This window comes from Macrobrachium rosenbergii, chromosome 23 (genome assembly GCF_040412425.1).
Source record: "Macrobrachium rosenbergii isolate ZJJX-2024 chromosome 23, ASM4041242v1, whole genome shotgun sequence".
Lineage (NCBI taxonomy): Eukaryota > Metazoa > Arthropoda > Malacostraca > Decapoda > Palaemonidae > Macrobrachium > Macrobrachium rosenbergii.
Genome location: NC_089763.1, coordinates 29,832,010 through 29,855,374, shown reverse-complemented (window position 1 = coordinate 29,855,374; position 23,365 = coordinate 29,832,010). Strand labels below are relative to the sequence as shown.

The 23,365-nt window shown below is 32.7% G+C and overlaps 1 protein-coding gene across 1 annotated transcript in view; it reads left to right on the top strand.

The window, feature by feature from the left end:
* Hibch (3-hydroxyisobutyryl-CoA hydrolase) overlaps positions 1-23,365 on the top strand; it is a 233,242-nt gene that overhangs the window by 178,042 nt on the left and 31,835 nt on the right. The window contains exon 11 of the transcript XR_010856875.1: positions 13,137-13,183. The gene's annotated coding sequence lies outside the window, so the exon portion shown is untranslated. The remainder of the gene's footprint in view (positions 1-13,136; positions 13,184-23,365) is intronic.

Sequence of the window (23,365 nt, the reverse complement as noted above, 5' to 3'; positions counted from 1 at the left end):
GAACAATTTTCGATCACTTTTCTTTTTGACTCACCCACAGAAATTCTTAAATATTTTTCAGTGACATTTTTCATGATAAATGATTTATTCTTTTGCACAATACCGAGCATTGCCTATTTAGAACGAGATCAGAAATCGTATGTTGAATGATATATTCGAAAATGAAAAGTTACTTGATAATTTTCTCATTGTCAGGTTTTATTTTCAGCATTCTTGAAATGAAATCATTATTATTTTTTTCTTGTAAGCAAGACGAGATTTTACGAAATTTTTAGATTGTAACTCTAAAATTATCGTTATTTCAGTCATTATTGTTACCCTCCCAGGTCATAAGGGTAACCACTTACAGCGTTCTTTATACGGCGTACTGTAAGCAATACTGTGTTGTTGCCCTTTCAGTTTCATTCAAACTATTTGTTCATTTACCAATTAGCGTTTCAAAATCTCTAACTGTTCTTCTTTCTACCTTATCAGTTTTGTGAAATGCTGAAATTGAACCAGTACCTGTATATAATAATAATAATAATAATAATAATAATAATAATAATAATAATAATAATAATAATAATGTTATTGTACACATTTTTTTACAATGAAATGAAATTTAATCGAATATGAAATATAGTTTTCAGATTTTTATCACAAATAATCATTTAAACTATTTGTCTCAAGTTACTTTTTAATATTTCGTCATAAATAATGCATATTTATTTTGGGTACACAATAAGAGACTGTATTTCTAAAAACGAAATTAGGATCAAATGACCACGAGTCTTTTAAAGTGATAATATTTTTTTTCTTGGTTAATTAGCTTGGCCTAGATAGATTAAAATATAGGTGGCCTTTGACCCAAGTACCAGACATCTTTCATGACGGCAGATTTATGCAGCTAGTCAGAATTAGATATTGAAAAATTCATGAAGTGAATAATTTTCTCTTAATGCAATGTTTGACGAGAAATATTATTCAGAATTGGGCATTGCATTGAGAAAGTTCTCTCTCTCTCTCTCTCTCTCTCTCTCTCTCTCTCTCTCTCTCTCTCTCTCTCTCTCTCTCTCTCTCTCTCTGTTATGTGGAGGACTCATCAAACACTCTCTCAAGTTAAAAGCAATTAGTCAAAATGTTTGATTTGTTCAGGCGAAAGTTTCCGCGAATTCTGTTCCCGCTGTGAGGTTGAGAGCAAATGACATTAGTGGTTCGTCGAAACCGAGATGAACATTCTTTTAAAAAGGCTTCAATTAAGGAGAGGGGGTTGGGGGGTAAGGTGGTGGTGGGCGGGGGTTAACTTTCGGAAAATAACAGCACTGACGCAGGGTGAACACATTTAGAATTTTTAGAAAGTAACGGCAGTCATTTTTTCATAATTATCCAAGACAGCAAGAATCAGGCTAACGACTTGTACTTTAAGCAGAAAGGGGGCGGGCTAAAAAAATAAAAAAAATAAATTAATAAATATTGAATAAGCAATTGTCACCTATCTTTCTGTTCTCAGAAAGGCGACCAGGAACGAATATGCAATTCAAAGAATAAGATCCATGTGAAAAGAATAGGTATAACGAAGACGCATGGATGATTAACGATGACTTCCGACCTTTGTTTGCTGTAAAATGATTTATGACAAATAGATCATTAGTTTTTCCACAGTCTTAGGTGACAGCACTTGAGCATTTTGAGAAGATACGTTGCAATATAAAAAAGGAAACGTTTCATATATTGAAGGTATCACTGGCAGACTTTGTAGAAAGTGAAGAGCAATAGAAAACAGTGGACATGAAATACGTGGGTGTATATTGCCTCTTCAAAACACTCGTAAAGTAAGGCCAAAGAATTTCCGAGGAATAAAAAGCGCTGGAAAAAGAAGTGGGCGTATTCCGAGAACGAAAATATGTCCTCGGATGTTTGATGACCGAATCACCCCTTTTTATCCGAAGAGGAAATGGGAGCGGGGGAAAAAATAGCGACGGAACGTCCGGTTTTACACGAACTTCAAAAGGAAATGAAAATAAAAAAAAAAAAGAGGAGAAATGGCCTCATGTCGTCACACCTACGGTTATATCGAGGGCTCTAACAGAATCGAATCTCACAGGGCCGGTTCAAATCCGAATCCCTGGACGTGAAAATCTGTTTGTGTGTGTGGGCGAGTGTTTGTGTATGTGTGTGTGTGTGTGTTTTTATTCCGGTCGTCAACACCGGGGTATATCCTGTCGCGAATCAGTCATAAAGCGAAGTCAGCAGTTTTTTCCCTCTAACCTTTTTTTTTTTTTTTGGTGCCTTCTACGCTGTTCTGAAATTCCTCCTTCATTTACGATTTCCTCCGTTTTATCATAGCAATAAGACGCAGAGGTGTACCTAACCTGTGCTTTTTAGCTTTATGTAAAAGAAAACTATTAAGATGGCTTTGTTCTGTCCGTCCTCAGATCTTAAAAACTACTGAGGCTAGAGGGCTGCACATTGGTATGTTGATCATCCACCTTCCAATCATCAAACATACCAAACTGCAGCCCTCTAGCCTCAGTAGTTTTTATTTTATTTAAGGTTAAAATTAGCCATGATCGTGCCTCTGGCAACGATATAGGGCAGGCCACCACCGGGTCATGGCTGAAAGTTTCATGGGCCGCGGCTCATACAGCATTATAGGCTGCACAGAAAACTTGTTTTATTTGTTCTTAACAAGCTATTGTGAATTTCCCATAATTTCATGTTTTGTTGATTTATCATCTTCCTAGATAAAACAACATCCGGATTTTTATGATATATACATATAAGCTCATCTGACTTACCTGGGCAACAATTCTCACTTCTTGTTTTGGTCTGCGTTCTGCTTTAACGTTTACTGATTTTTGCATGCTGGTGTAAGGTTACTATGCTCCCACGTTCATATTCGCGTCAGTTCCTTTGTGTTTATCCGAGGATTTTCTAAGCTCATGTGCAAAGCATGGAACGTAGACGAAATAGTTAATAGAGTTCAAATCTAAATCTTATTCGGAAAGTGAAATACATAAAGTAAACCGGGATCCCTTTCAGTAGGAAGATCGACCACTGAATCCTCTTAGGTAAAATGATTATAAAAAGTTGAGATTAGTTTATGCTTGAATGATGGCTCCATTGTATACGCTGTATTTGTAAAAACTGATAGCCCCAAGAAGAAAATAAAGAGAAGTGAGTAAAGATTGTTTGTTTCATCCAGTTCTGATAAAGATTTGTTAGTACTTGTAGAGTCAATAACAAATAGGCATCTGTATAAAGAAACCCCAGTCCTTAAGTAGTGAAATTTATTCCTGAGGGAAACATACGTAGGAATTCTCATAACTCTAAAATCTAAAATTGTATTCAGTTCCTTCAGCAATTAGAGAGAGAGAGAGAGAGAGAGAGAGAGAGAGAGAGAGAGAGAGAGAGAGAGAGATCTTCAAAACCAATGAATTGAATTTATTATTTTTCAGGAGAATATTGAATTTGCCATAAAATTTATTATTATTATTATTATTATTATTATTATTATTAAAATTATTATTATTATTGGAGAAACAAATCCACAGTTATGTATATGTACATATATTTAAAGATAAATCTGTACAGAGAGTTTCGGGAATCTGTTCGATTCCCTTTTTTAATCTGAAATGGGGAATCGACCAGATTCCCGAAAGCTCTCCGTACAGATTTACCTTTAAATATATGTACATATACATAATTGTGGATTTGTTTCTCCAATTCAAGAATCATGCTACTATGAGTATGTTTAAATTCATTATTATTATTATTATTATTATTATTATTATTATTATTATTATTATTATTATTATTATTATTATTATTATTATTATTAATGATATTCCAGTTGTACCTGTTGTAGATTACATCATACCAAGTAACTTCAAATTCTTTTCCTTTACCGCCTCTTTTCCGTATCTGGAACTCCAATCATGTAAATATCCGCAATTTAATCTTGGATTTTAAAAAATCGTGCTATTTAATGGCCTCAGAGTCCCTTGCTCTATAGAATGTGTTGAATAGAATAGACTAAACAATAAAAAAAAAAGTAACCAAAAGACAGTAGATTCCCCCCTCCCCGCATCGAAATCTGCGGTGGAATATTCAAAAGGGGAAAAACGTCAACGGTTCGTTAACCGTCCGTAACGGTTTCCTAAACGAGGGTTTGAAAATCAACCGGAGGTAGCGAGCGAAGCCTTTGGACGCAGTGGAGACTGGCCTTCAGGAGATGGAGATTTATGTGGAAATTCTGGTCGTCATTTTGTTTATTTTTTTTTATGTTCCTTTCCTTCCTTTCTTTGTACTTTATACAGTATTTTCGTTTGTTTTATTCACTGTTCGCTGTGGTTTAGTTGGTACACACAGGTTAAATGAGAATAAGATCTTTTTTTGACATGGAAATGTAATTACAACTCAAACATCAGGATTTATTATGCGGCTGAGTTCTTCAGTGATCGCATGTATATGTGTATAGTATATGTATATTATATATAGAATATATATATATATATATATATATATATATATATATATATATATATATATATATACACATATATATATATATATATATATATATATATATATATATATATATATATATATATATATATATATATATATATATTCATATATATATACATATATATATTAATATGATGAACAATGATTCTAATCTTCCTTTTACGTCATATAACATACACCGTTACCTGATATCTTTGCCTTGGTTAGATCTTTTATGGAATAAAAATTGTTAAAAGTAGACAATGAAGACACGTACGAGTCATCAGCACTCGAACAAGCGGTTCAGCCGATTTTAACTGGAAGTCAGGAATGAATATTTGGTCACATTTACAAAACCTCTCTCTCTCTCTCTCTCTCTCTCTCTCTCGGAATATAATCCAGGATATCCGGCAGTTCGCAATATATGATGCGAAGACCAAAAAAAAAAAAAAAAAAAACAGGCACATCACAGTCACTCCATTGCATCATTGACAGAGACTGCCCGAAATGAGTTTTTACCAGTCAATTCGTCAGTCGAAATACAATCTCTTTGCCAGAGTCAGGAATTGTCTGCCAAATGCTTTTAGAAACGATTGTTTTATGGCGATAATGAAGTAGGGGTTTAGATAAATCCTTTTTTTTAAGATTAGGATTTGTCAGTTTAAAAATGGAGATTTATGACTTTTTATCATCTTCAAAGTGAGTGATATTCATACATGTCTTCACATTTCACCCTGATATACATTTTATATATATATGTATATATATATACATGTATATATATAATATATTATATATATACAGTATATATATATATATATATATATATATATATATATATATATAATATATATATATATATGTAACATGTATATCAGGGTGAAATATGAAGACATGTATGAATATCACTCACTTTGAAAATGACAAAAACGTCATAAATCTCCATTTTTATACTGATAAATTTTAATCTTAAGAAAAAAAAACAAGATTTATCTAAACCCTACTTATTATCGGCGTAAAGCAATCGTTTCTAAAAGCATTTGGTCGCACAATTGCTGGCTCTAGCAAAAAGATTGTAATTCGATTGACGAACTTACTGAAAAAAAACTCATTTTGAGCAGAGTCTCTGTCAATGATGTAATGAGGTGGCTGTGATTTGACTGCTTTTTTTTTTCTTTTGGTCTTTGCGTCACATATTGCGAGCTGCCGGATATCCTGGATTATATTCAGAGAGAGAGAGAGAGAGAGAGAGAGAGAGAGAGAGAGAGAGAGAGAGGTTTTGCAAATGTGATCAAATATTCATTCCTGACTTCCAGTTAAAATCGGCTGAACCGCTTGTTCGAGTGCTGATGACTTTTCACTTTGTTGTCCACTTTTAACAGCTTTTTATTCTGTACGGCTGAACATCTACCCAAGGCAAAGGTAACGGTGTATGTTATTTGACGTAAAAGGAAGATTTGAATCGTCGTTCGTCGTATTAATATTCATTTCGGGGCCAGCTACTACGATTGTTAACTTGATAAGCAAGCTTCCTCAGAGCTGAACACATGGAAGCGCTTGGCACCTAGTCTTCAATATTCCCTTCTATAGTATACGTGTGTGCGTGTCTGAGAGAGAGAGAGAGAGAGAGAGAGAGAGAGAGAGAGAGAGAGAGAGAGAGAGAGAGAGGCAGGGTTACGCAAAAACAAACTTCAGACCTGGCAACTAATTTCGAAAAACAACTTTCTTTCAAAATAACTGCAACGTAACTGTCAACTTAAATAGACACAAATATACACAGAATATCGAGTTGTTCAACCTCAAGGCAACAAAAAATGAATGTTCCAAAGTCGTTTGCACTTTAATTTGTCTCACTCCTCTACCGTAGCATTTTAACACGAACCGGTCTTTGAGATCAACCCCATCGGTTGAATGGAAACTGATTATACATCACGATTTAGGACAAAGGAAGCTGGACTGTTTTATCTCCGTAATTCCGTTGACTTTGATGCCCCTGGCCAAGTAAAAAATGCGCCGAAGCAATCTAGTTTTATGTACAGCCATTACAGCGTACAATCAAGGCCACCGAAAATAGATCTATCTTTCGGTGGCCTCGGTATAGTGCTGTATGAGCAGCGATCCATGATACTTTAACCACGGCCCGGTGGTGGCCTATCCTATATCGTTGCCAGAAGCACGAGTATGGCTAACTTTAACCTTAAATGAAATAAAAAAAACCACTGAGGCTAGAGGGCTGCAATTTGGTATGTTTGATGTTTAAGTTCTGAGGGAGGACAGAAAAAGTGCTGACAGAATAAAGTGCGGACGGACAGACAAAGCCGGCACAACAGTTTTCCTTTACAGAAAACTAAAAAGAATTAGTGGTCTGGAATTGGTCTCAATCGTTGTTCTACGTCTCCCTTGACTTTCAGTTCCCCTAAAGTTGAATTACCAGCATTTGATGTTTATGAGGAATATTCATTTTTTCTGCTGCCTTCTGTTCACAATATAAATAATAGCAATAAAGATTTTTAAAAATGAATTATTACTGAGGATTTCGTTATCCATCTCTTCTTACCAAGTATTTAGAATTGCACTCGATGGATTAAAAAGAAAAAATTATCATTCTTCCGCATATCTAAGTAATTCTAATGCCATGCAAACCACGTTCAGTTATAAGTTGTGATATGAAATGTCAATGTCAGCGTCTATTTTATTTGATACACAGAGCAGTTTTTCTAAATCTGTTATAGTACTGATAAACTCTGTTATATTAAGGATGATTATGACACCTGTATTCAACTGGATATTATACTGAACGATGTGAAGAAAAACATTCATTTGTCACTGAAATGGAAATGACACTAAATTAAGAAAATATATTTAAATATATTTACAGGAGACATATTCTTGTCTCTGAATAATTCTGAAACTGTAAAATCTGCAGAGGATCCCTGTGGAGAAATCGATAACCGATTTGAACGAACAATGGCCACTGAAGAGGTAATAACAGAGAAAATACCCACAATGACAATGGAAACGCAACTCCGGGGAATCCTGCGATGAAAAAGGCTTCCTCACTGTACTGATGACTAGTTAGAATCGATTCCGAATTCTTGAGGTATTCATTTTTCACAGAGCATTGAATTTACACAATCGTCTTGCTACCCCACCCACAAAAAAATGTAATTGATATTGGAACGGTCATTGCAAGCCTCTGGTCAGTGGTAATGGGTGTTAACGAGGCCCAAATGGCTCCCAAATTGTTAGTGTACTCTTAGGACGCATCGGGCAGATGATCTTAATTATGCTCTTTCGTCATGATTTTAGTACGGTCTATTTTTCAAGATAATTTATTATATCACGTAATAGGTGTTTTGAGGACGTTTCATTTTTAATATTAATAATATTCAGCCTTCACAAGTAGGCCGTTTTTTTAATTATTTACTTTATAAAGACTCCCTCACTAGAACATTATTATATATATATATATATATATATATATATATATATATATATATATATATATATATATATATATAGAAATATAAAAATATATCAATAGGTTTAGATAGATGGAAAACATAAGATATATTATGGATGAAAATTAAGACTAACTAATGAAAACGTAAAAATATTATCAGATAATTCAAGGTTTCAACATAAAAAGAATTAAATCTCTCTTTAAAAAGAATGAAATATCTCTTTAAGAAAACTGAATTCCTGGAGATTATATTATGGTAATGAAAATATTAATGATGTTAACTGATTCGGGAAATTTTAAATTGAAAAGAAAACATTCAGAAAAAAAAATATCTTAAATTCATTCCACGATATTCAAGGAACACAGATAATTCAAGTTTCTCTTTTTGTTCGATAGAGTTTCACACAAAAAAACTTATTAAAGTTAAACAATGGCTGAAATCTCTCTCTCTCTCTCTCTCTCTCTCTCTCTCTCTCTCTCTCTCTCTCTCTCTTTAAAAAAGTAAGATTTGTAAAAAAGTGACATTTTGATGGTAAAAATGTCAAGAAACAAATGAAAGGATTATGAACGGAATTGTTACAATAAATCTAGCAAAATGGGTGGAAAGTAGGAAATCTCTTAAGAAAACACATAATATCACTGGAAAAATAAGAAACAGGGTGTAGGTCCTGAGTTATGAACACATTGAAAACTGAAATGAGTGTGAGAAGTCACAAATATCTTTACAAGAACGACAACCGTTAGAGGTCATCCCTGTTAAAGGTGAAACTATATTACCTCTCCATGTTAACTGATTGAAAAGGCCAATTAAACATTCAAAAACTTAAAAAAAAGTATACCATCTCAAATGCAAATATCAAGAATAATGTGGACCTGATAAATCTCAGTAATCAGCTTGTAAGTTTTGATGTTGAAGGTCAATAAACTTGGCCTGAATTGTTAGAGAACACACAGCTGGATATCCCAAAAAAATCTTCGTTTAATTTAAAAGTAAATTTTACTCAAAATTTTTTGTATACTGTTAATAACTTATATTCACACAGAAGATGTTAAAAACATAATCCCACGTAATGTAACATGGTTTAGGTATGTTGACGACATAATTTGTGTATAATAGGAACCAAGATGTAAAAAACTTTTTGCTAAGTTAAATCAATTAGTACCATCAATTAAACACGATGGAAATGGAAAATGGCTGAAATTTCTCTCTCTCTCTCTCTCTCTCTCTCTATTCTGGACAAAGCTTTAAAAAAAATGTTTTAAGATTTAGCCTGAATATATTGATGATGAAATAGATAAGATTAACATTTTGATAGTGTATTAAAAAAATGTCAAACCCAGAAAGAACCTTACAACACAAAAAAAAACAAAGTATGAAAGGATTATGAATTTTGCAGTGTTAATGTCGCATTTAAGAACAATACAACAATGAAAAATGTACTTATCAAGAACTCCCCAGACAAAAATGGGTATAAAAGTAAGTCTTGTGACAATCATATTTATTGAACAACATGGAAATGTGGGATATGCACAAGGGAATATATATTTATACATGTTATGAGAACAATCATGCTATCAACTGGGAAGGGGCAAAAAGATTGTATACTAATAATGCACAAAGGAACATCATTGAATCACATAAAGAAAAGTTACAGCACATATATGAATATCATCAAGGGATGTATAAACTTGATCCTTTAATATCAAAAGAAATTTATAAATTGTTTAAACTTTAAGGTAGGCAGTAGAGATATATAAAATATTATCATATTTGTAAACACATAAAGTAATGTTAATGAGTTTCCAAACTGCCTCCATGACACCTGTCAGGGTGGTGTGAATGTGTCCCTGAGAGTCTATTGTGATTTTTAGCCAAATGAGTTTTAAAGGCCACTCCTACTAACCGGCCTGAGTGGGGATATGGAGCCCTCTAATTTGATGGTCAGTACTGTTCTTGTAGTATTTGTGTCACACTCTGTATCAGTCCTTCGTCAATTACGAAACCGGTCAGACCTACACCCGTTTCTTATTTTCACCTGTGGTAATAATGTGATAAATGAATCACGTACAAAAGATAATAATCATCACATATATATATATATATATATATATATATATATATATATATATATATATATATATATATAAAAATAAACCTATGGCTTGCCACGCTTTGAAAAAATAACAAATGTTCGTTGGCTACGATTACCGCATACCCTTAGATAAAAAAAAATGTATCTACGCTTTGAAAAAATACATAAAGCATCCCCTGCAGTTTCATGCGAAATTTACGAGGCCTTGACGGAAATATTTTCCCAGACTACGAGAGAGGCTCTTCTTCTCATTCAGCGAGGAGAGAGAGAAGCTCTTCTCCTCATCAATAACCCCTCATCCTCTATGTTCATCCTCCCTCGTCCGTTAGAAGTGCCGTTCCTCATCTCTGTTCTCGCTGTTCGCGTTGGAGAGTTATTCGTCTTTTTCTACCTTGATATATCACTGATTCGTAAGTAAGCGCTCGATGTAACAAGGGAATGATTTCAATATGCATTTGTTTTGGATATGCAGGTCTCTGTCGTGTATTGGATTACTCTGGCAGAAACCTATAAATTTCTTTTGTTATTTTGAGTATTGGGTCCTTAATATCTAGTTTGAATGCAAAGCACATTTTTTTTTGTTTCTCCCAATAAAGAGATTATTTATAAATTTATGCTTTATACTTTAAGCATATGTTCAAAGGTTCAGTCTGAATGGAGAATGAAACAATGCTACTTTCCTAATTTGTTTCAATACTTCTGTTATGGTCTAAGGTTCCGCAGTTCGAGTTTTATCCCAGTCCCTCCAACAGTGAATTTTTTTTTCACCACACACACACACACACACACACACACACACACACACACACACACACACACACACACATCTAGTGCAGTACTCTTAATAGCACAACAAAACCAAGTAATGGACTTTCAAGAAATTCCCAGAACTTCCAAAGAAGACTAACATATTTTTAATACCAGATGAGAAAAATTAACAGTTCTTCAAAAGAAAAAAAATATCCGAAAAAATCCCTTTAGAAATAAAAATAGAAGAAGAAGAAGAAGAAGAAGAAGAAGAAGAAGAAGAAGAAGAAGAAGAAGAAGAAAGACTGGAGGAAACGCTGCAATTGCATCTATATTATTTCAGATCCGACCCGAGATTTCTCGCGAGATTAAGTCACATAAAACCATCTGCAGGGTAGGGAGATTTTTTCTCTTCTCCCTCCTTCCTCCCTCCCTTCCCTCCTCCCTAGACCCCTCACAGAATACAAGTCAGTAGCTGCGAGAGAGAGAGAGAGAGAGAGAGAGAGAGAGAGAGAGAGAGAGAGAGAATGATGAATGTGTGTAATATTTTTAACGTGTTGCGCGATCTCTCTTCTCGTATCCCTGAGACAACTGCGAACTTTATTTTTTCTTAGTTTTTTTTCTTTTAGGTCTGTGTATCGCGATACGCGTTCGAGATTAGGACAAGGAAAACGAGGAAATAGATTTATGCTCTTTTTGCAAGATATTTGCAGCCCACATTTCTTTTCTTTATATTTTAAGGGAATAAATCGAAGCATTCACGAAACTTCGCTGCCTTGACAAGAAAACATAACGCACATTGTTCTATAATTCTTTTTAACAAAATTCAGTTATCTTTTACAATGTTCGAGATACCTTTTTATAAACGGACGTTAATGGAAATGTGCTTTTTAAATATTCCCCTTTTTATTGTGCAAGAAAAATAACGTAAAATCACTCATTATAGACTGTCTTTTTATTGTGTTACCCTTACTTTATAGAGGTGAAAAGATAAAGACAAGAGAAAGACTATATATCAACTACTATGGGATTCTTGAAATAGAGAGTTTTCTTAACAGTTGCATAAACACGTGATACGTAATTTATAATATGGAAATATGAAATGAAAAATTAGTAAACAGTCGCCAAGCCAATATATGTGTGTGTGTGTGTCATTTGTGCTCACACCTAATAAAAAAACTGTACTAAATCTAAAATCACAACTGTCTTTAAATTAATGATGGTGCATATCCAGTAATGACCTCTTAGTTATTACTTCGCGTATTACTTTATAAGGCAAAAAGGGAGCCTTTCTTGTTGGAAAAATTTTCGTGCAGAATAAATGTTGCTTTAAGCAACGCCATCTAAATTTAGTTTAATTCTGAGCCTTTTGAAAACTGACAGGGGAAAAAATATACTTTAACCTTATTATTATCAAAGCCAGCTCGAGATTTCCCTAGGGAATAAACGTCGCAGAAAAGGCTTATGAACTTTATGAATAGATGTACGCCTCTCGTTTCCAGGATTCTAGATGAAATCAGCAGAGAGAGAGAGAGAGAGAGAGAGAGAGAGAGAGAGAGAGAGAGAGAGAGAGAGACTGTATTGTTAAGTAGTGAAGAGGTGTTTTATAAAACACATGCACGCTCAGAAATGAGAGAGAGAGAGAGAGAGAGAGAGAGAGAGAGAGTAGTGAAGAGGTGTTTTATTGCCAGAAATTATATATATATATGTATATATATATATATATATATATATATATATATATACATATATATATATATATATATATATATATATATATATATATATATATATATATATATATATATATATATATATATATATATATACATATATATATATATATATATATATATATATATATATATATATATATATATATGCCAAGTAGTGAAGAGGTGTTTTATATATATATATACATATATATATATATATATATATATATATATATATATATATATATATATATATATATATATATATATATATATATATATATATATATATATATATATATATATATTATATATATATACATATATATATATATATATATATATATATATATATATATATATATATATATATATATATATATATATATATATATATATATATATATATATATATAGATATAGAGATATATAGAGAGAGAGAGAGAGAGAGAGAGAGAGAGAGAGAGAAGAGAGAGAGATTGCCAAGTAGTGAAGAGGTGTTTTATAAAACACGTGCGCGCATAGAAGAGAGAGAGAGAGAGAGAGTTTTTTCCTTTGTTGTTATTTGTCCGTGCATGTTTCTATTTGTTCTTGTATTAATGTCCACTTTTCTCTCTCCTTCGTCAGGTGCCAACCAAATTCCTCTAGAGGACACCAATAAGAGCTGAATGCAGGTAAGATTCCTTTTAAGGCGCTAAATTGAGATATGCCTTCAGGAAATACAACCCTTGAACATTTAGGTTTATTGTATTAGTTTTTTTTTTCTTGAAGAACTTTGAAAAAGACCTCCAACCTCTGTTTTTTCAAGTTTTTCTTTCTGTAAAGAAAAAAAAAACACACACACACACACACACACACACACACACACACACACACACACACACACACACACACAGTAACTACCTTACTGGCGCTGTGCTACGTTGTAAAGCCAATGTAAATTATATAGGTAAATACCATTTTGTTAAATATCCCCCTATTGTATTATAGAGGTCTACCAATTAATCAGATTTTGACAGTAATTTCGTGCTGAAAGTAAGCCATTCGGAGTCACATTGCCGTGGATTATAGCTTCAAAAGTGTTTTAGAATTTGTCACCGCACAGTGAAGTTAAATGGGTATATTATATAATTTGGTAAATCTTTTAATTAAGGGACGAAACATCTGAGCACTCTAAAGAGATTATTTAAGGTCATTGTTTTAAATTCATCGTTTATGAAGGCTCTGTATTTAATGGTAATAATAGTGATAATGATATTTAATGTTAATAATAATAATAACAATAATAATAATATAATAATAATAATAATAATATAATAATAATAATAATAATAATAATAATAATAATAATAATAATAATAATAAAAATGATGGTAGTGATGATGCTGATGACGAATAGAAAACAAGGAAAACGTGCCACCATCATCAATGATAATAATAATAATAATAATAATAATAATAATAATAATAATAATAATAATAATAATAATAATAATGATAATGAGGAGGAGGAGGAGAAGAAGAAATAAACGAAGAACTAGCAAAAGGAAATAATATTAAATTCAAGGCGCCACGCAAGCCTTTTTCAAGTCCGGAAAAAAAAAAGTCTCTAACCCATAATTTCCGTAGAATCCCAAAAAGCCTTTTGGGCATTTTGGTCACGTCTCACGAATTTAACCGGATGTAAGGATCAAAGGTTTGTCTTTCTCGCCTTCAGGGAGACTGATGGAGAGAGAGAGAGAGAGAGAGAGAGAGAGAGAGAAAAAAAGGGGAGAGATATGGAGAGAGAAAACTGAAGAGATTTCGAATGGGTGAATAAAGGAGAATTTTTCTATTTGAGACTGGGATAAAATCTTTAATTTTTTCGTGGAAAGTGTTGAGTGTGAAATGCTACTTTGTGCGTTATCTTTTGAATGATTATTCGAATTATAACATTCAAAATCAGAGTAGAATGATGATAATGATAATAATAATAATAATAATAATAATAATAATAATAATAATAATGTTTATGGTGTAAACAATACCATCACCATTATTATTATTATTAATATTATTACAATACCATACCATTATTATTATTATTATCATCATCATCATTCATATTATTATTATTATTATTATTATTATTATTATTATTATTATTATTATTATTATCTATTGATCTATTGGAACCAAGCGTCAATTATCACATCAGAATTTGCACTATTTTCCCCATCCGTTCGGTGCGTTTAAAAAGAACGCTTTAATTAAAATAAAATTACATTTACAAATTTTAGTTTTAGGAAAATCAGATTGTTTTTAATTATCGATATCTCCCGTCCATTTTTCTCTCTATTTTATTTTCAGCATTTAGCCTTTTCACATATCTGGGTTTGGCTCTAGAATGAAAAGTTAAACAGCTGTCACTACCACAGTCACGCTCTAACTGCTGTGTAGTCGATGATCCCACAGAACAGAAAACTTCCATATACATACACAAATGGCTCCAATACGTATTACATGAATATGCTAAAGAATTTTGGTTACTCTGAGTGCCATAAAGTTGGCTTTATATCTTTAGCGATATATTTCTTCAAAGATTCCCCTTAAACTTACTAGTGTTAGTATCTAGAGCAGTGGTTCTCAATTTGGGGGTAATTACCCCCGTGAGGATAATGAAGCCGTGTCTGGGAGGGGGGGCGGGTAACGAGACACTTTAATTCCAATTTGTAGTAAAAGGAACAATGCTTTAATTTTAATTTTTTGTCAAAGGAATAATGTCTGAAATCTAAATTCTTTATTTCTTAAGACTTGAGTAAAAGTAAAATGAATTTCTTTCGTATAAAATGCATTGGAATTGAAGCATTCCAATATTTTTTTTCCGTTATATTATAACTTTATATAACTGAAGAGGAATGGGTAGGTAGGGGCAATGTTTATCTATCACACCACTGCCCCCGGAGGTAACGATACCAAAAAATCTGAGAACCACTGATCTAGAATAATCATAGTTTCCGAAGCAAACGTACAGATAATCAGAGAGAGAGAGAGAGAGAGAGAGAGAGAGAGAGAGTAATCGTAGTCCATCAAAGAATGAAAAATAACGTCATAACACGTGCCATTCGTGGAAGTTATTAAAAATGAAAATACCTGCCTGCCCTTTTATGCATTGCGTATATAGGAATTTGTGGCGCCGGAACAGCTGTCGTTTCACAAAAGCAGTTTTAGGTGAAATACCTTCTGAACGAAATGGAATGGCTGTTCGACTGTAACTGGATATTGCGGAGAATAATACTGTCGTGTTACGTTTCTCAAAGTTACGTCCTTTGTTAATAGGAAAGCCTCCATGTGTTTGACGCGTCTGAAATGAAGCTTGAACGTAACATTCGGGTTTGAATTAGAAGAGTGGTATTTAGGTCTTTGCAGGGGATCTTACTGAAGTCAGGGGTTATTGGAATATAGAAAGCTTACTAAAAATGGTACTAAAAAGTGTTACCCAAAGTAGAGTTAAAAAAGTGTTTAGCTGTTTAGATATAGTATCAAAAAAAAAAAAGGTTAGTGTTAAAAGTTTCAGGTTATTAAAAAGAAAAATAAGTTAGTAGCTGTTTAGATGAATTTTGATTATTGTGGATGCGTTGTAAGAAAAGCGACAAGATTGGGAAACATGGAGATACGTGCAAGTGGTAAAACGGTTGAAGGAAGTGTATAATAGATAAAAATATTTTGTGAGGGTTCGATCATATGTAAAGAATAAAGGACAATAATTTACTGAAAAGAGTGTTTAATTCGCAAGTGATAGAAGGAAAACGGATACGAGACGTGAATGATACCGAATAGTTAATGGACCAGGTATGGGAAACGAAAGGTCCCTGATTGACAAGAAAAACAAGATTACCTGCGAGATAAATTGGTGCAGTCTTTGTTGTAGGGCTGACGCACTGCAGATGAGCCTTTTGTGATTGTTGTTTGTGGAGTGGGAATGCTGTCAAAAGGTTCGTACGATTTAGCAGCTCCAGTCTGACTGTGGCAGTGACAATTGCCTTGCTCTGTTGTAGAGCCACCCCTTTAAAGAAAACACACACACACACACACACACACACACACACACACATATATATATATATATATATATATATATATATATATATATATATATATATATATATATATATATATATATATTATATATATATATATTTTTTTTTTTTTTTCTTTGGGCAGAAAAAACTCCTCTTGCCTTACTCTCCCAATTCTTCTTTTGTCATCCCGTTCCTATCCCTGCCATTCCTCAGTCCTCTGCTCTGCTCTCCTCTCCCTATTTTTACACCCCAAGGAGAAGATTTGAGTTCTTTCTATCCCAAAATCCATATAATGCGCAGCTTTGGCCGAAATTTATGGCCGGTCAGATGAAGACTTGTATTTTTCTTGGGGCGGTGGCTTGACTTACTCTTGTCTCTGGAGGGGGGAGGAGGGAGTAGGAGGGACTGTCTTCTCGGGTGAGGAGATGTCTTTTAGGTTTTGGGGATTCGTTGTACTATTTTGGAGACTTTGCACACTGCGGATGATCTAATTTGGCTGCCCGCTTCTGCATGAATTAGTTCTTGTTTTTATTACGAAATTTCGGGGCTTTTTGTTTTCTGCAAAAGAAAATTATTGTGCTGGCGTTGTCTGTCCGTCCGCACTTTTTTCTGTCAGCACTTTTTCCGTCCGCCCTCAGATCTTAAAAACTACTGAGGCTAGAGGGTTGCAAATTGGTATGTTGATCATCCACCCTCCAGTCATCAAACATGCCAAATTGCAGCCCTCTAGCCTCAGTAGTTTTTATTTTCATTTAACGTTAAAGTTAGCCGTAATCGTGCATCTGACAGCGATATAGGCCAGCCCACCACTGGGCCGTGGTTAAAGTTTCATAGGCCGCGGCTCATACAGCATTATATCGAGACCACCGAAAGACAGATCTATTTTCGTTGGCCTTGATTATACAATGTACAGAAAACTCGATTGCGCTGGAGAAACTTCGGCGCATTTTTTACTTGTTTTAATTAAGAACAGATGTTTTGAACTGCCTGTGCATATACATTTCAATATGGGGTTTCTTTCTGCCTATGAACAAACTGAATAAAAATTTCAATATACAAACGCACTTGCATGTTTATGTATGTTAGTAATAAAAGAAAAATAATATACTCTCACGGTACGAGGTTTCATTGGGATATAAGAAATTTGCGACACCAAGGTATTATCTAAACATTAGCACGAACCACAAAAGAGTATAGATATTATTAAGCCTTAAAATGTGGTGAGATGAGAATATGTCAAAAATTACAGATCCGGTGTCAGACTTTTGCCGAGACACAGAATACTAGAAATAATATCTTTCCATCTTACAAGGACGAAAAGTAAAATTTAGCGTCAGTTGGTCATTAGGATCGATATTACTTTTGCAGCTTGTGAATTGAAATAACGTTGCTGTAATGATACCTGAAGATATTCTACGTTTATAAAAGAAAAAAACGGGAATGTTAACTCTTTAAACAGATAGGACTTACATCTGCTGACGTCAGGATGATAGAAATATAGACTGAAAAGGTTGTTTTCTCAATTATAATATCTTATTATAATTCTGTAGGACTTTTTGGCGTTTGAGCTTTTCTGAATGTTGTAAAATAATTTATTCATATATTTTGTAAATGTCCTTATGAAAGCTTACATATATTGTATATACTTAATTTATACAGAATAGGAACAGATAAAAAAAAAGTATGACAGCGTTTCTATACAAAAGGTTTTCAGGCAAAAAAAAGTTATACCCAAATTTAAATACAGTATGTAGGCTCCCTTTGAATTTCGAACATTTTCAAAAAATGAATTTTTAAAATCTTTTAATCTATTTAACGTTATTCTGCTTTATATTTGGCGTTTTAGCCATGGACAAAAATAAACAAACGTGACAAGTGTGATCACCATACTACCCGCATTGCACCAGAAAGGAAGGCGATTATTGTCTGTGCATGGTATAACAGACTGTACCAGAATGCTTGATTATATATTCAATGCACAATAACTGCATTGCGCCAGAAAGCACGATAATTTATGCCGCAAACGACGTGCAACTTTAAGCAACACAGAATGTCCAAAGTTCCTCGTTAGTGAACCAGCCAGTCGAAGATAAGACTCCATAAATCAACGCTGGCTTGGCAGTTGTACACCGCCCTTTCGTTTTCGGGATGAAAAGTCTCCCTATAAGATATTGTTCACTAGAACTGCCGTTGTTTCCTTTCAAAATCATGTCCTCCGAGGCTTTACGGTGCTGGCAGTGAAATTATAGCAGTGAAATATTGCAGGATCTAATGTCCATATTCATTTTAGTTTTCTGTAAAAGAAAACTGTTGAGATGGCTTTGTCTGTCCGTCCGCACCTTTTCTGTCCGCCCTCAGATCTTAAAAACTACTGAGGCTAGAGGGATGCAAATTGGTATGTTGATCATCCCCCTTCCAATCATCAAATATGCCAAATTGCAGTTCTCTAGCGTGAGTAGTTTTTATTTTATTTAAAGTTAAAGTTAGCCATGGTCGTGCGTCTGACAACGCAACAACACGGGCCCCCACGGCCGCCTGAGAGTTTCACACAGCGTTATACACTGTACAGAAGATTCGATTGCATTTTTTACTTGTTTGTTTACAATACACTTTTTTTTGTACTCAAACGATAAAATAAAAGAACGAAGAGAGAAATGCAACTAATCAAGAAAACCACAAACGGAATTTGAGAATCCCTGTGTATTGTTTCAGTGGCGTAAATTACCTGATTCTCTCTCTCTCTCTCTCTCTCTCTCTAGCTTTTTATTTACTTTTCATTCTAGTGTTGACAACAAACCTTGGATCCCCTTTGACATATCGCAGTAATAATAGGAAATAATACAAATAGTTTTTCACATATCACCATTAGGTTCCCTTCCCAATCAGATAAACTAAATTAATTGACAAATGTGTTTTTTACCTCTGAGCTTTAATTTATGGTATATCTTATAATCAGAAATGATTTGTAGTCATCACCGACCGTCCTCGAGCTTTTGTCATTTCATCTGTTATTGAAATTTATTGTGTTGTCCGAGGTCGCTTTCAGACGTCAGTTGGATGTGGCCTTACTTTCTCTTTAATATATTTTAATGTAGTTCTTTGTCTGTATATATGTATATGTATGTACATACGAATATATGTATGTATATATACATTATATATATTATATATATTATATATATTTATATATACATACATATATACATATATATATATATATATATATATATATATATATATATATATATTTATTTATTTATTTATTTATTTATGTGTGTGTGTGTGTGTGTAATGATTTGCGATATAAAAATAATATCCAAACTCTATAGACGGAAGGGAAATCTAAGCTCTTATAAGATTTGTTCTGTACAAAAAGAAAAAAAAATTAAGTTAATTATGAAAGCCTTTGATAACTTTCCCTTAGCCTCTGCCCTTTGAAATTTATGGACGAATGCCTTAAGCTTTTTCTTCGGTGTTTTTTTGTCACAGTTCGGTGAGGCGTTCTAACAAGTTTCTTTTACCGTCACTGTTCATTTAATGAAGCGACGTGAAAGTCTTATCTCCTAAATTGGGCTGTAAATATAGTTTTTGTGACGGGTTCCAAGACTGAAGAGAAATAAACGTAAGGAATCATTTATGCCAAAATTTTTCAAAAAATATAAACTTCGAAGATAATAGCCTAAAAATCTGTAAAATTTTTATACGTGGATTTCTGATTGTTTATGAAGATAGAAAGCTCTGTTCTTTATTTAGGTAAATGACTGGGATTTATCCCTGCGGAAAATATTCAATCCCATTGAAAAGGACAAGACTTCAAAAATACTGGATCGTGATAAACATTTTCTAAAAGTTGTTTGATGAAGAATGAGAATAGTTTTATATCTTAAGTCTTTAATCCTAATTGCATTTATTCTTCTCATTCACGTTTTATCATCGTTCCTTGCGAACTTGAAAACTTGTTAATGATCAGCAGCAGCGTTTGTATCTGTTTCTCCATGTCTCCCTTTCTCTCTCTAAATAGTCTCCCTTCCTCTCTAAATGATTATACTGTATTTGAAAGAGACAAAGATGGTTACTGCGTTCTGTTTTGTCACGTCGGTAATTTTCCCTCCATCTAAAAGGTTGATAATAATTCTAGTCACTGGAAGATCGTTTATAGCCAAGATCTCATATTGTTCTTTATTATGTTGACCAGAAGTTCCTGTATCCATTATGTGATTTTTCAGAAATTACATAAAGGCTGGAGACATGCGTGTTTAATGGAAAGGATTTACTTTGGAGGGAATAATGATTTTATTGATATAAAGCACATAATGCTTCTATTATAATCTTTACTCGGATGCTGTGATATATATATATATATATATATATATATATATATATATATATATATATATATATATATACACACACACACACACACATATATATATGTGTATATATATGTTTGTGTATATATATGTGATTATATAAATACATATATAATATGTATATGCATATGTATGTTCCTGTATGTATTTATATATTTGTGATTATATAAATACATATATATATATATATATATATATATATGTATGCATATGTGTATGTTCCTGTATATATTTATATATTTGTATTTATAAATTATATATATATATATATATATATATATATATATATATATATATATATATATATATATATATATATATATATATATATATATATATATATATATAACAAATGATCAGTACGAAGTGCATCTCAATATAATATCCTGTTGCAAACTCTAGATGCAAGCATTTACTTGATGACCTCTTTCCCGAAATTTCATAAGTTCTTTTGCTATTGTCTCTTTTAAGACTTTCGTTTTTAGAAAGAATTTTTTAATTTTTTTTATTTTTACCGGACTTGCACGTTACTGCCATTATTTGCCTCTGAAAACTGCATCGAAAGAAAAAATTGAAAAATAACGTTTTCTTTTAGAATCTTCCTCTATTTTCTGCTCTCTTTTCTTTGCTTTGCTAACGAAGCATTTTTTTTTTTTTTGGATGCACTGCAGAATTTCGATAAAAATTCAAAATATTGAGAGTCAAAAAGCAGCAGTTTTTTTTTTTTATTTACGTGAATGTTGGGGTATGAACATTCATACAAGAAGACACACATGCATTGCTTGCAATGCTCTTCATACTCACATTCATATCGAAATTTATGCGGAAAATGTTTCAAGCGGAGAAGCAGTGCATTGCTACCCTAATACAATTCTCGTTGTATTTAAATAATTTACTACGTTTTACTCATTTGTTTAATAATTTATCTGTTACTCTAATCACTGATCTCCTCTTTCTGTATTGCTGTTTACTTTCTTTTACTTCTTTCGAATGTACGACATAATATCCTTTGGAAGCTTGAAGAATTTCAAGTCAGTGGCCCCTGTGGGTGGGTTTGTTCCATATGCATAGGGTTCATCTTCTGAATAATAATAATAATAATAATAATAATAATAATAATAATAATAATAATAATAATAATAATAATAATAATAATAATAATAATAATAATAATAATAATTTCCTGCTAAAATATCTTTCATGAAGATCAATAATTAAAAATAATATATGAGATGAAAGCGAAAACAAAAAATCAACAGTAGGCTCTGCAATCATTCAATTTCTGTGTCCGCTCCATAATCAAGGCACACAGCAGAGGAGCCGATGGCAATTTCGCAGAATTTCAATTTGGAGCGAAAAATGGGGGGCTAAACGGGAGCAATTTTGGGCTTTAATTAAAAAGTGAAAGTGACACAGCCACTGTAACAAAGAATTAAAAGCGAAATAAGTCAGCCCTCATTAGTGCATTTGTAAATGACTTTTGTGAGTCTGTTGATTTTTTTAATTATGCAGTGGTTCAAGTCATGTCATGGAAATTAAAAAAAAAGAGAGAGAAAAGGTTGTATCAACTGTATAGTAATGTAAATCAGAGGGTGTCCTTAAATATTCAATACATTGTTTCTATGTATAGGATACTAGTATCCTATAAAGAAACTTTTAAATATTCTGGGATAGCCTCTGATTTATATTATTGTATATACCATTTTTCCTCTCTCTCTCTTTCTCTCTTTATATACATACATACAGTCTATATATGTATGTATATATATATGTATATATATACATACATACATACATCATATATATATATATATATATATATATATATATATATATATATATATATATATATATACTGCCTCTTTAAACTTACTTTTTTTCAGTTGTTGTTATTTTATAGATTGGGATTTGGTTAGTATTAATAGGGCTAGCATTGAAGTCTTTAATTATCGACTGAATATTATGAATTCGAGAAGTTAAGAAGGCATTGTGGCTATTAATATGTGTCTGGTAGATTCTTTATATTTCAGCCTAAAAATCAATAAAAACGATTGCCCACTTAACGATGAGGATGGGTCTATTCAGCTCTAATAAATATATCTGAAAAACAATGTATGTACGAAATAGAATTTACCAAGATAATGACGCGGGTTCGTTACCCGCAACCGGGCACAAAAATTCGAGAGGATTAAAGAGGGCATTGATGTCTATTCATCTATGATATGTAATTCGTCTTTTGTTTGTTTTATTTCTTCAGTTTCATGTTGCAGAGGTGGTCACATGTCTGGGGACTATAATATTGGGCGTTTTATATATTTGGTTTTAGGATTTGTTCTTTTCTATGATTTTTCAACATAAGCCCAGGTTTAGGTATTCAGTAGTATGGAGAATAAGTCATAGTTATGATATAAAAAATGCTCATTTA